The 12,114-nt window shown below is 43.9% G+C and overlaps 1 non-coding gene across 1 annotated transcript; it reads left to right on the plus strand.

Moving 5' to 3' along the window:
* Positions 1–1,303: 1,303 nt before the first annotated feature.
* On the plus strand, positions 1,304–1,410 carry LOC120686994. The gene has a single exon (XR_005680500.1). It is a non-coding gene; the product is annotated as a small nucleolar RNA R71 (small nucleolar RNA).
* Positions 1,411–12,114: the final 10,704 nt, after the last annotated feature.

The raw sequence follows: 12,114 nt of genomic DNA on the forward strand, positions 1-12,114 counted from the left end.
AAATTGGCTATTTAAAAACCTGGGCCGTTACACTGCTCTTCCCTTTGTTTGAATCTGAAGAACATGTCCTCCTTTCCGACGCGGAAGCGGATTTCTCCTCTTTGTACGTCAATCCTTGCTCTGGCGGCCCTCAGGAATGGTCGCCAAAGAATGAGCTCGATTCCGAGGTCACCTTCTATATCCATCACTACAAAATCTGCAAGGACGAAGGAGTCTCGCACACGGACCAGGACATTCTTGGCTATCCATTCGGGATACTGAATTGTAGAGTCTGCGAGCTGCACACACATATATGTTGGGGAAAGAGCAGGGTATAAGAGTTTCTCGTATATTACCATGGGCAGAACATTGACGCTGGCCCCCAGGTCGCAGAGTGCATGCTCATAGTATTGATCAAAAATTGAGCAACTGATCATGGGGACCCCTGGATCTTCTTGAATTGCTGCTACCAGGCCATCTCATGTGTCATTCTTCGAGGGATTGTACCTGCTTGCATGGTTAGTGCGGGAAGTCTGCCAGGGAAGGTTGCCCCACCCAGTAGACACCATATTTGCAGTTTCAACGGGAGATTCGGGTTGCCCCGGAATCTTCCCGGACTCAGAAACAGGAATAGCAGCAGCGATTTGCGCAAGTTGTGTTTCTATCATTTTGTTGAAACTTAATTGATTTTTAAGAGCAGAAGAAAGAATTTCAACTTTTGCATTTATACCTTCTAAAATTTTATCATTGGCAGCAAGCTTTTTGTTTAAAGGTTCGTTTATTTTAGCTTGGCCAAAGACTAGATCTCTCAAGGAGGGTTGGTTCGAATTGAAATTCGAGTTAAAATTGTTACCTCCTCCTTGGAATGGTGGGCGTGCTTGACACCACCCTTGGCCTCCTTGTGGACGGAACCCAGTGTTGTTGTTGTTGTTGTTGTTGTTGTTGTAGGCTGCGTCTTCTCGGGTCTCGGGGCAGTCATTCCCCGAGTGTCCACAGTCACCACAAAACCTCGCACGCAAAGTACGAGTTCAAGGCATGGACGGGAACAGGCATCTATGGCCGGTTCCCTTCATCAAGCTTTTTTAGTAGGAGGTCCAGCTTGGCGGCGAGCATGCCCGTCTCCTTGACGGTATGCATTCCGCCCTTGGTTCTGGTCTGGGAACGCTCCTCGTTCCAGCCCTGGTTGGAGACCATCTTTTCAATTAAGGCCGTAGCCTTGGAAATTGTATGGTCGAGATAGGCTCCTCCAGCAGCAGCATCGAGATGGGCTCTGGATGTTGTCATTAGCCCATTGTAGAAGCTTTGAAGCACGAGCCACTCGTCCATCCCGTGATGAGGACAGGCGAGTATGTATTCTTGCAGTCTCTCCCAAGCTTCTGGGATGGATTCCATCCCTGTCTGCTAGAAACTTGAAATTCTTCCACGTAGGGCATTTGTTTTGCCCAACGGAAAGAATTTAGCAAGGAACGCCGTGGGACATTTGTCCCATGTGCTGACGGCTTCCTTAGTCTGATAAAACCAGTGTTTCTCCTTCCCCAGGAGGGAGAAAGGAAACAGGCGGAGCCTGATGTGCTGACGGCTTCCTTAGTCTGATAAAACCAGTGTTTCCTCCAGCAGCAGCATCGAGATGGGCTCTGGATGTTGTCCTCATTCGGCTTGTCATAGAATGGGCTAGCTTGCACCATGTTAACGAGGCTGGACTTCAGCTCAAAGTTCACGTCCTCAACATCAACGTTGGATCCAGTTGCCACATTGGCAGCTGAGGGGACGGATAAGTCGCGAAGAGTCTTCTCAGCCATGGGTTCGGTGATCGTTGATGGTTCTTGGAAAGTTGGTTCACTCATCGACTGCGAGATCGGAGGAGGGACGACGCAAGGTCGGACCCTTCTCACGAGCTTCTCGGGATTTTCAACAAAGTTTGTCGGCAAGGAGAAACCAGACATACACTACCCTGTTTTCACCCAATCAGGAGGAAACAAAAAGATAAACACATTAGCCTATATAAGCAGTAGCTACCTCTTACTTATATTGCCATGTTTATGTACTTAGTAAATAACTTTACACCTAGTGCCATCCCCGGTAACGGCGCCAGAAATGCTTGTTGCCATTTCTTAGCGTCGCCACTAGGAGGGGTTAGTTCCTAGCAACGCCACCAAGAGAATGCCGTGTTGGTATGTCTTAATGTTTACAGAAAGATTTGCAAGCGCACAGATATACTATTGTAGCATTTCACCCAGAAGTATTCAGGGTATCGTTATTTATATTTTCCCAAGGGATGGCTAGGTTGTGTAAAGTTTATTTACTAGTTTCATAACCGTGACACGTATGAAGTAAGATGAGGACCACTGACTACACAGGGGCAAATGATAAATGATAGATAATCAGGGGTAATGTGACACACACAGAATAGCCAACTCTCAAGAATAAAGAGTAAACAAGCAATTCTAAGGTTGGTGTGAGCATAGGCAAAGATCCTAGTATACTATTCATGCTAGCAGATAAGTTACGTTAGTCACATGCTTAGAACTACAGGTGCCGGGAAATTAGGGAGATCGGAGAGAATGACCTGCACTGGAGAACATCCAGTCCCGTTTCATCTTTGCATGAACTCCTACACGATACCCGACCGTCGCGGAGTACGCTAACCGAGAAGCAGCTTCCCGGCGGACCGACAAGGCTGTCACCACCTGCGGTCTACCCCAGTCACACCGTGGAGCACCATCATATCCGAAGGATCCCGCATAGCCCGGCACCATGTCCGCATATGAAGTCACTACCCTAGCACTCCCGGGTCCCCCACCCTTCGGATGGACAGGTAAGATGCTAACGCAAGCCCGAAAGCACAACGAACTGATATCCTTACCCAGATCATCTGGTCTAAGCAAGCAACTAGTATAACTTGATGAAGCACAGATCAAGGCTAAGCATGCTAAGAACATAGCAAGATAACTAAGAATGAACTCAGTATGAATAGCATAATGATAGTCAGAATACAAAGCCATACCAGAGGTCGCGGATTGCTTGCCGACCCCGAGGACGACTGGATTCGCTAAAGAGATGAAGTACTAGCCTAGCTCCACTACCCTAAGGAGTACAAGTCACAAGAGAGTGTGAGAGAGAGGCCTTCAAGTGGTATGTGTGGTGAGAGTGGTGGGAGGCCTCTTATATAGTGGTTGAGGTCGGATCCCGTCAACTCTTTACATGGAATCATCCCTAACCGACCTCTAGAGGATAAGATCAGGCTTCCCGCCAAAAATCAGCAGGAAATCCTGACATGTGGGTTCGGCCGACCCCTTGTTGCCGCCTCTGGACACTGCCCTTCTCTGGTACACTGCCTAGTGGCTCCTGATGTTAGATGGTCGGTGCCTGGGTTTGGTTGGTTGGTTTGGTCTGGTTTGTGGGACTTCTTTGCATGTGTTACTCAGGACGCGATCGTTTGCGACTTTGTCTATGTATTCGTCGTGTTTTCTTCTTATTCCGGACTTGTGCTCCTAAAATCATAAATCTTCAAAAACAACTGTGGAGCTAGGTTAGTGATACAAATATGTGGGTAAGAGGTATAGTTTTCCTTCTTTTATGAGTATAGTTGACGGTCATATTTTGCACTTAACGACCGTCAACAACGGTCACCTTGATCCCGATTTCCACTAAGGAGCTTCTCCACAAAGGATGGGGATCTCCACGTCCCCCGCACAAGGTCGTCCACGCCGCTCCACACCAAGCCGGAGGGTCGTTGATGTTGCCAGCAAGCCTCAAAGCTCCAAGGGGCCGGTGCACTAAGATATCTTGTTGGTTCACTAAAGAACCATAGCACAAAGGCACAAAGCCTTGCTCGTTCACTCTCTAAAGAGCTAACCTAGCACTAACACTCTCAAATGTGTGCTGAGGACTAAAAATATGATCACTATGCTCTTGGATGGCTTGGAGGTGTTCTTGGATGTGGGTGTGATGTCTCTGAACTTCAGCAACCTTGAAAAGCCTGGCGGATGGCATATATATAGCCCACTAAGTCCATAGAGTCGTTTGTAGCCGTTGGGCCTTTTCTGCGCAGGGCACCGGTGTAACCGGTCACTCACAGCTCTAAGCTAGCCATTGGCCTTCTGACATGCTGATGCAGTAGTCACCAGTTAGACCGGTGCATTGCACTGACGCCTCATCGGTTCAACCGGTGCTGAAGAATTGTGTCCTGGCCACTTGACATACTCTCTGGTCAATAGTATGGTGCTTTGCACCGGTGCCTCAACTTGGCACCACCGGTTCAACCGGTGCCTCTTGGCTTCCTTCACCCGGCTGGACTTCTATGTAGCCCAATGTACCGACACCCTATCGTCGGTTCATCCGGTGCCCACTGGTTACACCGGTGCTGGGCCCAGCACCGGTGTAACCAGTGCAGCTGACTTTGCATCTATTTGTCCAATTCGTCGCTGCGGTCATTTGGACACTTCAAATATATTCTATCTCTACTTTTTCACTGCGACTTGTCATCTCAGTGGTGGATTGGACACATAATGAGGACATCCTCCACTATTACCCGCTGGCAAAGACGCAACAAAAAAATGGGCCAAGTGGCCCAGTTGTAGTCGGGCGGCGACCGTGTGAGCCTTTGAATAATCCCACCTTTCTTAACTTGGGAGGAGAAAGCCACCTTAAAAGGGAGAGCCACCCTTCCCCTATTGAACTAGTCTTTTGGGGTGATTGGGCCTTTTCCTGAGTGGGTGTGCCGGAGTGCGGTGCTAAGATTGCCGAGGTTCAGGTCATTGGGCCCTAGTGGGCTCCTGAGGAAGGATCGGTGCGTCGTATTTTTGGCTGTCGGTGCTAAGATTGCGGGATTCGAGGAATCCGAATTGGTGTGTCAGGCTTTTCATCCAATCCCACCTGGCCGAACTCATCATTTGGTATCAGAGCTGGGCCCTTGTTTAAGGGGGTGGGAATGATGAGGACATCCTCCACTATTACCCGCGGGCAAAGACGCAACAAAAAAATGGGCCAAGTGGCCCAGTTATAGTCGGGCGGCGACCGTGTGAGCCTTTGAATAATCCCACCTTGCTTAGCTTGGGAGGAGGAAGCCACCTTAAAAGGGAGAGCCACCTTTCCCCTATTGGACTAGTTTTTTGGGGCGATTGGGCCATTTCCTGAGTGGGTGCGCCGGAGTACGGTGCTAAGATTGCTGAGGTTCAGGTCGTTGGGCCCTAGTGGGCTCCTGAGGCCGGATCGGTGCGTCGTATTTTCGGCTGTCGGTGCTAAGATTGCGGGATTCGGGGAACCCGGATCGGTGTGTCGGGCTTTTCATCCAATCCCACCTAGGCCGGACTCATTATCACATCTCTGCTTTTTCACTGCGACTTGTCATCTCAGCGGTGGATTGGACACATCTCTGCGGTGAATTGGACGTCTTGAAGATGGTTTGGACATCATCCATGGGACCTAATAAAACCTACAAATATGATCTCGCCAACTTGTTATTCCCATTGATTATGTTGTCACACAATCACCAAAATCACAAACAATGGCCTAATGAGGCCATGTTCCTTACAGTCTTGGACATATGAGTGAACTCGGTATGGCAGAATTGATAAAGAGAAATCTTCTGGATGGTTGTATTTTGAGTGGCAAGAAGTTCTGCGAGCATTATGTCTTTGGTAAGCACAAGAGGGTCAAATTCAATACCTCTGTTCATACCACAAAAGGTACACTTGATTATGTAAATGCTAATTTATGGGGTCCTTCTCGTACGCCATCGTATGGTGGTGCTCGTTACATGCATACCATTATTGATGATTACTCTAGAAGAGTGTGGCCTTATTTTCTGAAAAACAAAAATGATACCTTTGCTGCTTTTACAGAGTGGAAAGTCATGATAGAAAGACAAACTGAGGAGAAGGTCAAAGTGCTTCGGACTGATAATGGTGGACAGTTCTGTTCGGATGCCTTTGATGAATACTACAGAAAGGAAGGCATTGTCAAGTATCACACCATCCCACACACTCTACAACAAAATGGTGTGGCTAAGTGCATGAACAGAACCATCATCTCGAAGGCTCGTTGCATGCTTCCAACGCCTGTATGAACAAGCATTTTTGGGCTGAGACTGCTAACACCACATGCTATTTGATCAATAGGTCGCCTTCTATTCCACTTAACATGAAAACTCCTATTGAGGTATGGTCTGGTACACTTGTAGATTACTCACACTTGAGAGTTTTTGGCTGCACTGCTTATGCTCATGTTGATAATAGAAAATTAGAGCCTAGAGCTACTAAATGTCTATTTCTTGGTTATGGTTCAGGAGTTAAATGATATTAATTGTGGAATCCTAAAAATAGAAAGGCTTTCATGAGCAGGAGTGTTGTTTTCAATGAATGTATGATGTTCACTGACAGCTTGTCCGCAGATAATATTTTAGTTGATAAACAGCAGCCACATATAAGTGTGCAGGTGGAGCTTATGGATGACCAGGAAATTGAAGTTGTTGCTAATGATGTTCTAGATAATGTTCCTGATACTGTGCAGGTGGAGCTTATGGAGGGTCTAGATGTACCTATTGCTCTCCGCAAATCAAAAAGGAGTTGGACCTCTAAATCATTTAATTGAGGAGTGTAATTTGATTCATTATCCTTTGAGTTGTGCTGAACAGGTGGAGAATGCTAGTGAGGCAGCAACATACACTTAAGCCATTGATTCTGTTGATAAGGAGAAATGGATCTCATCAGCTATGCAGGAGGAGATGCAGTCCCTTAAGAAGAATGGCACATGGGAGGTTGTGCGCTTGCCTAAACAAAAGAAGTCTGTTCGCTGCAAATGGTTCTTCAAAAGAAAGGAGGGTTTATCTCCTGGTGAGCCTCCAAGATTTAAGGCAAGGTTAGTTGCAAAAGGCTTCAATCAGATTCTTGGTGTTGATTATAATGATATGTTCTCTCCAGTTGTGAAGCATAGTTCAATTCGCACATTCTTTAGAATTGTTGCTATGCATGATCTTGAGCATGAGCAGTTAGATGTGAAGACTGCATTTTTACATGGAGAGCTTGAAGAGGAAATATACATGGATCAGCTAGAAGGATTCATAGTACCAGACAAGGAGAATTATGTTTGCAAATTGAAAATGTCATTATATGGTTTGAAACAGTCCCTTTTTCAGTGGTATAAAAGGTTTGATTCATTATGTTGTCACATGGCTTAAAAGATCTGAATATGATAGCTGTGTACATTAATATTGTTGATGGATCACCTATATACTTGTTGTTATATGTTGATGACATGCTTATTGCTGCCAAGAGCAGAGAAGAAATCACTACATTGAAGAAATTGTTGAGATGTGAGTTTAACATGAAGGATCTTGGTGCTGCTAAGAAAATTCTAGGTATGAAGATTACTAGAGATAGAAAATCTGCTTTATTATTTCTTAGTCAGCATAATTACATTAAGAAGGTTCTTCATCGCATCAATATGCATGATTCAAAGCCAGTTAGTACTCCTATTGCACCTCATTTTAAATTATCAGCCGCTCAGTGTCCTAGTTCAGATGACAATGTTGAATACAGATCAAAAGTTCCTTATTCTAGTGCTGTTGGTTCTTTGATGTATGCCATGGTTTCCTCTCGCCCAGATTTATCATATGCTAGGGCCTAGGAGTTTGGTTAGTACATACATGTCTAATTTTGGTAAAAAACACTAGAAGTCAGTTCAGTGGATTTTCAGAGGAACAGCATATTCTTGTTTGAAGTTTGGGAGAACTGATAAGGAACTCATTGGTTATGTGGATTCAGATTATGCTGCTGATTTGGATAGGCGCAGTTCACTCATAAGATATGTGTTCACTATTGGGAGTTGTGCTATGAGTTGGAAGGCTACTTTGCAGTCTGTTGTTGCTATGTCTACCACTGAAGCAGAATATATGGCTATTACTGAAGCATGCAAGGAGTCAGTTTGGTTGAAAGGTTTGTTTGCTGAGCTTTGTGGAGTTGATTCTTGCATTGACCTGTTTTGTGACAGTCAAAATGCTATATGTCCCACTAAAGATCAGATGTTTCGTGAGAGAACTAAGCATACTGATGTCAAGTATCATTATGTCCGTGATGTGGTCACACAAGATAAATTAAAGGTATGCAAAATCAGTACTCATGATAATGTTACTGATATGATGACAAAGTTAGTTCCTGTTGCTAAGTTTAAGTTTTGCTCAAGCTTAGTTGGTTTGACAGCTTAGCCCAAGAGGCTATTTGATGCTAGAAGTATTGTTTCTTTGTTGTGTTCAGGTGATGATTTGATTTATATCACAAGAAGGAATTTGTCTCAAGGTGGAGTTTGTTATATTGTGATCCAAATTCATTGCACAAGAAAAGACCGACTTTCAACGGAGCGAAGCGGAGGCCCGTCTTCCGGTTTATATGCCCTTTAGCGTTTGCTCCTCATTGAATTAATCCTCTTGTAAGCCGCCGATAGGTGTTGTAAACACACAACCGATATAGTGAAAATTTGTTGGCCAGCGCCCGTGATTTTTTTCCTTTTACATTGAAAAGGTTTTTCATGTTAAATTCTCGTGTCTTTTGTGGTTGATCTTGTTGTTCTTCATTTATTCGTCTTTGCTTCTAACAGGTGGTTCACTCACTGCCCTCCTGGCCTCCCGAATGATGGAGAGGCACGCTGGTCTTGCTGTCGTCGTCTCCATATACTTGATAATCGTGGCACAGTGACTCTAGGATTGCAGGCCCCGGAGTCCATTCTGCTGCCAACTCGATCCCAGCTTTGCAAGGCTTCCACCTCTTCTGCATCGATCGCACCAGCGATGACCTGCCATGCAGTCAGCTTGACTGAACCGGTGTGGTCTCTAATGATAATGCCGATCCCGCCAACCCCTTTTTTTTCCGAGAAGGCGCCATCGACATTGATTTTCAACCATCCGGCCTCTGGGCCCTCCCATTTCAATCTCTACTTGCAGTTTCCAACGTCTCCAACCCCTGACATGCATCCCATCGCTGATCGGCTGTTTTTCTTTCCTGTTGTGGGGGCATGAGTAATTCCTGATCATACCTTTCCACCAAGTTAACTGAACCCACGACATAGAGCCTTGCTCCCCCATGCGTGATGAACATACGTTATTATTGTAAAAATAATAACGTTATTATTGTTCTTATAGAATCCAAATCCAAAACATCCCAATGATGAACAAATGTTATTATTGTAAAAATAGAGAATGTAAAGCCACGAAAAAGGGAGAAATGTTGAGAGTAACGAAGTCCAGCACCACGAATCTATTGAATCGGTGTAAACATTTAAATATATGCCATGTAAATAACAAAATCAGATTTGAAATATTAGTCCATCAATATAAAGGGTTCATCTAACATCATCAAGAAAATTGTGGTAATAAGACACATTAAATGGTCAGTTGCTAAGAATAGTTTATACACAAACAAAAATGATGTGCATTTCAATAGTTGCAGAAAATAAAAAATCCTTGTCCAGAAAAGTGCAAAAGAAAAAACAGCCAACCAACCACCACCACTAGCCCTATAGTATCGGGCTACAATTTTTTTTCACAAAACATGCACACTTGCATTACCTAGAATTCGAACTGTCTTGACTCGTGTGTACCTTCATTACCACCACACAACACAGACACTTGTAACTCTATGGGGTATGTATTCTTCTATATTAATTCTGAAGTTGATTTGTACGAGCGGGTGACGCCACCACCCGCCCCTAAAAATATTTTTCTATTTTATCCAAAAATCCATTTAAATCTTTACATATAACAAAATAAAATAAAAAGTGAAACTTCTACACTATGGTTATTGTGAACTATAGAAAGAAAACAAATACGTCAAGTTTATTTCAGTGTATATAAGATTAAGATGGTGAAAATCTAAAAATATAACTTGAGTTATATAAGATACTATATAATTATAGCTATTAAAGAATTTATAATAATTTTTTGGACCATTAGATGATCTTGAATGAAAAAGTTATCAACTGCAAATTTTTAGATCTCATCATTATCTACGATTTTGATATAAAGTTTGACTTCATCTGAGATCATATAAAAAAGTTATATTTTTTTTGCATGGTACTAGTTGTAGGGACGGAACATGCCATCACCCGTCTCTAAAAATACATTTTTAGGGACAGTTGAGACCATCATCAGCCCCTAGAAAATACCATCATTTTTAGGAGCGGCTGATGGCGTCACGTGACCCCAAAAATACTTCATCACCTACCCTTGAAATGGGGCTCATTTGTAGGAGCGGGTGATGGCGTCACTGCCTCTAAAAATGCATTTTCAGAGGTGGGTCAAAAGCTACAGTGACCCACTCCATTTGTAGGAACAGGTTACTTTTTGACCCACCCAAAAAATAGAGCGTTGCTATAAATCGTTTTTATAGTAGTGAATTAAAAAACTTTAAACTTACCAAAAGAGTTAGGAGCACATAGATAAAAGTTTTGTAATTTTGAAAAACGCTTGAGCCATTATAATTTTAGAATCCATTACGGTCCATATGGACGGCAAAATACTAGAAAACAACAACGCAGTATTGTGGAAGAACCTTGCAAGCAAAAAACTATACGTACCATTTATAAAATGAATTTATGATAAGCATAGATTTTATAAGAACAACATAAATATAAAATAATAGTAGAGCACCTATATGAATGACTAGCATGCGGGACGACTGAAAATCGAATAAATTTGTTGCAAGATAATGCTTATATAGAGTAAAAATTGAAAATGATATCTGCATTAGGTCAATACCAATTAGTTAAAGCTTATATTTATTAGGCTAGTGTTGACGCTCCTTAGCGCCCCAATTTATATACCGCAAGCGCACGGGATCGTGTAGCTTTTCCCTTAGAATATTCCCCCAAGGTTTATCAATCCGTGGATCCACAAAGAACTACCCAAGGTTTTCCATCTAATCTAACGGATCTATCCTAACATGAAGCATGAATTGCACATATAGAGTAACCTTTAATAGATATGAGTGTTGTGTAAAGGTTGATCTCATCCATGAACATAGGCGTAATCATAGCAAAAACCTAAGACATGACTAGGCCTATTGTCATCTAGAAGTAGTTCAAGCTAACGAGCAAATAAATTATGTATCTCAATCAATGGCATCTTTAAACCCAAAATCTCCAATCCGATCCTTCGATACCCCATCTACTAAAGCAACGCCCTGTCACGACGCCCCTCTTTGGACGAAAGCACCCTGAAGCAAGTCGAACCTCCTTTGGTAGTTCCGCCATGAACCTCTAGCCACCATGACTACAAGATCATGCTTAACGATCTATCTCGATAATAGATCTAGGATGAAGCAAACCCAAAGAAAAGAACGAAATCAAAAGAGAGAACATGGCCGCTAAAAGATTCGGAAGACATGATTATCATTACTTACATAATAGATTCGTTTGGATCGTCACCACCGAGTACATACCATTGACGACTCCAACTAGCTCATGAACTCCACCATGGCACAACCACGCAGGGAGGCCACGGCAGCTAGGGGCAGCCTAAGCCATCTCCTAGACAACTTCGAAGACTTGCGGTGGCCGTAGTCTCCCTCCGGTATTGGCCCTAGGTTTTTGTCGAGTTCTGGGTGGATGGATGCCCCGAGTTGAATAAGGTGCGAGCTATTTATAAGCCGAGGAAGCCACCGGTCGAAGGGGAGGCCGAACCGCCTCGGAAACAGGCTAGGCCGGCCGGCTCATAGGCCTAGGCTGGCCGGCCTACCCTCTTTCGGGCCCGCCTCGGTCTCATCTTTCGCGTGTAGACGCCTCACATCTTCTAGAGTTTATGTCCTTCACGATTGCACCCCTTTGGACGTCGTTATCTTGGAGATATCTTCGAGAAAAGGATAGAATAGGGAATCTTTCCTTAAATCTTCATTTGCTTTGCTTAATCCCGAAGTATCTTGATCTCATCTTCGTGGGCTCAGTCCTTTGGGCTCTCTTGGAGGATGGATGTGCATGAATGAGCTTCGAATCAACATGGGCTTTGGTCCTTCCTTTGGGCTTTGTCCTTGGTCTTTCTTCGTGTTGGCGCTCGATCACGGGCCTCGTCATTTCATACTCCAAAATAGGCCAAAAACCTGCAAAAACGAAGTTCCTCCAAAATATATGTGCAAGTCTGAAAATGACCAA

Source organism: Panicum virgatum, chromosome 8N, assembly GCF_016808335.1.
Source record: "Panicum virgatum strain AP13 chromosome 8N, P.virgatum_v5, whole genome shotgun sequence".
In the NCBI taxonomy this organism is placed as follows: Eukaryota; Viridiplantae; Streptophyta; class Magnoliopsida; order Poales; family Poaceae; genus Panicum; species Panicum virgatum.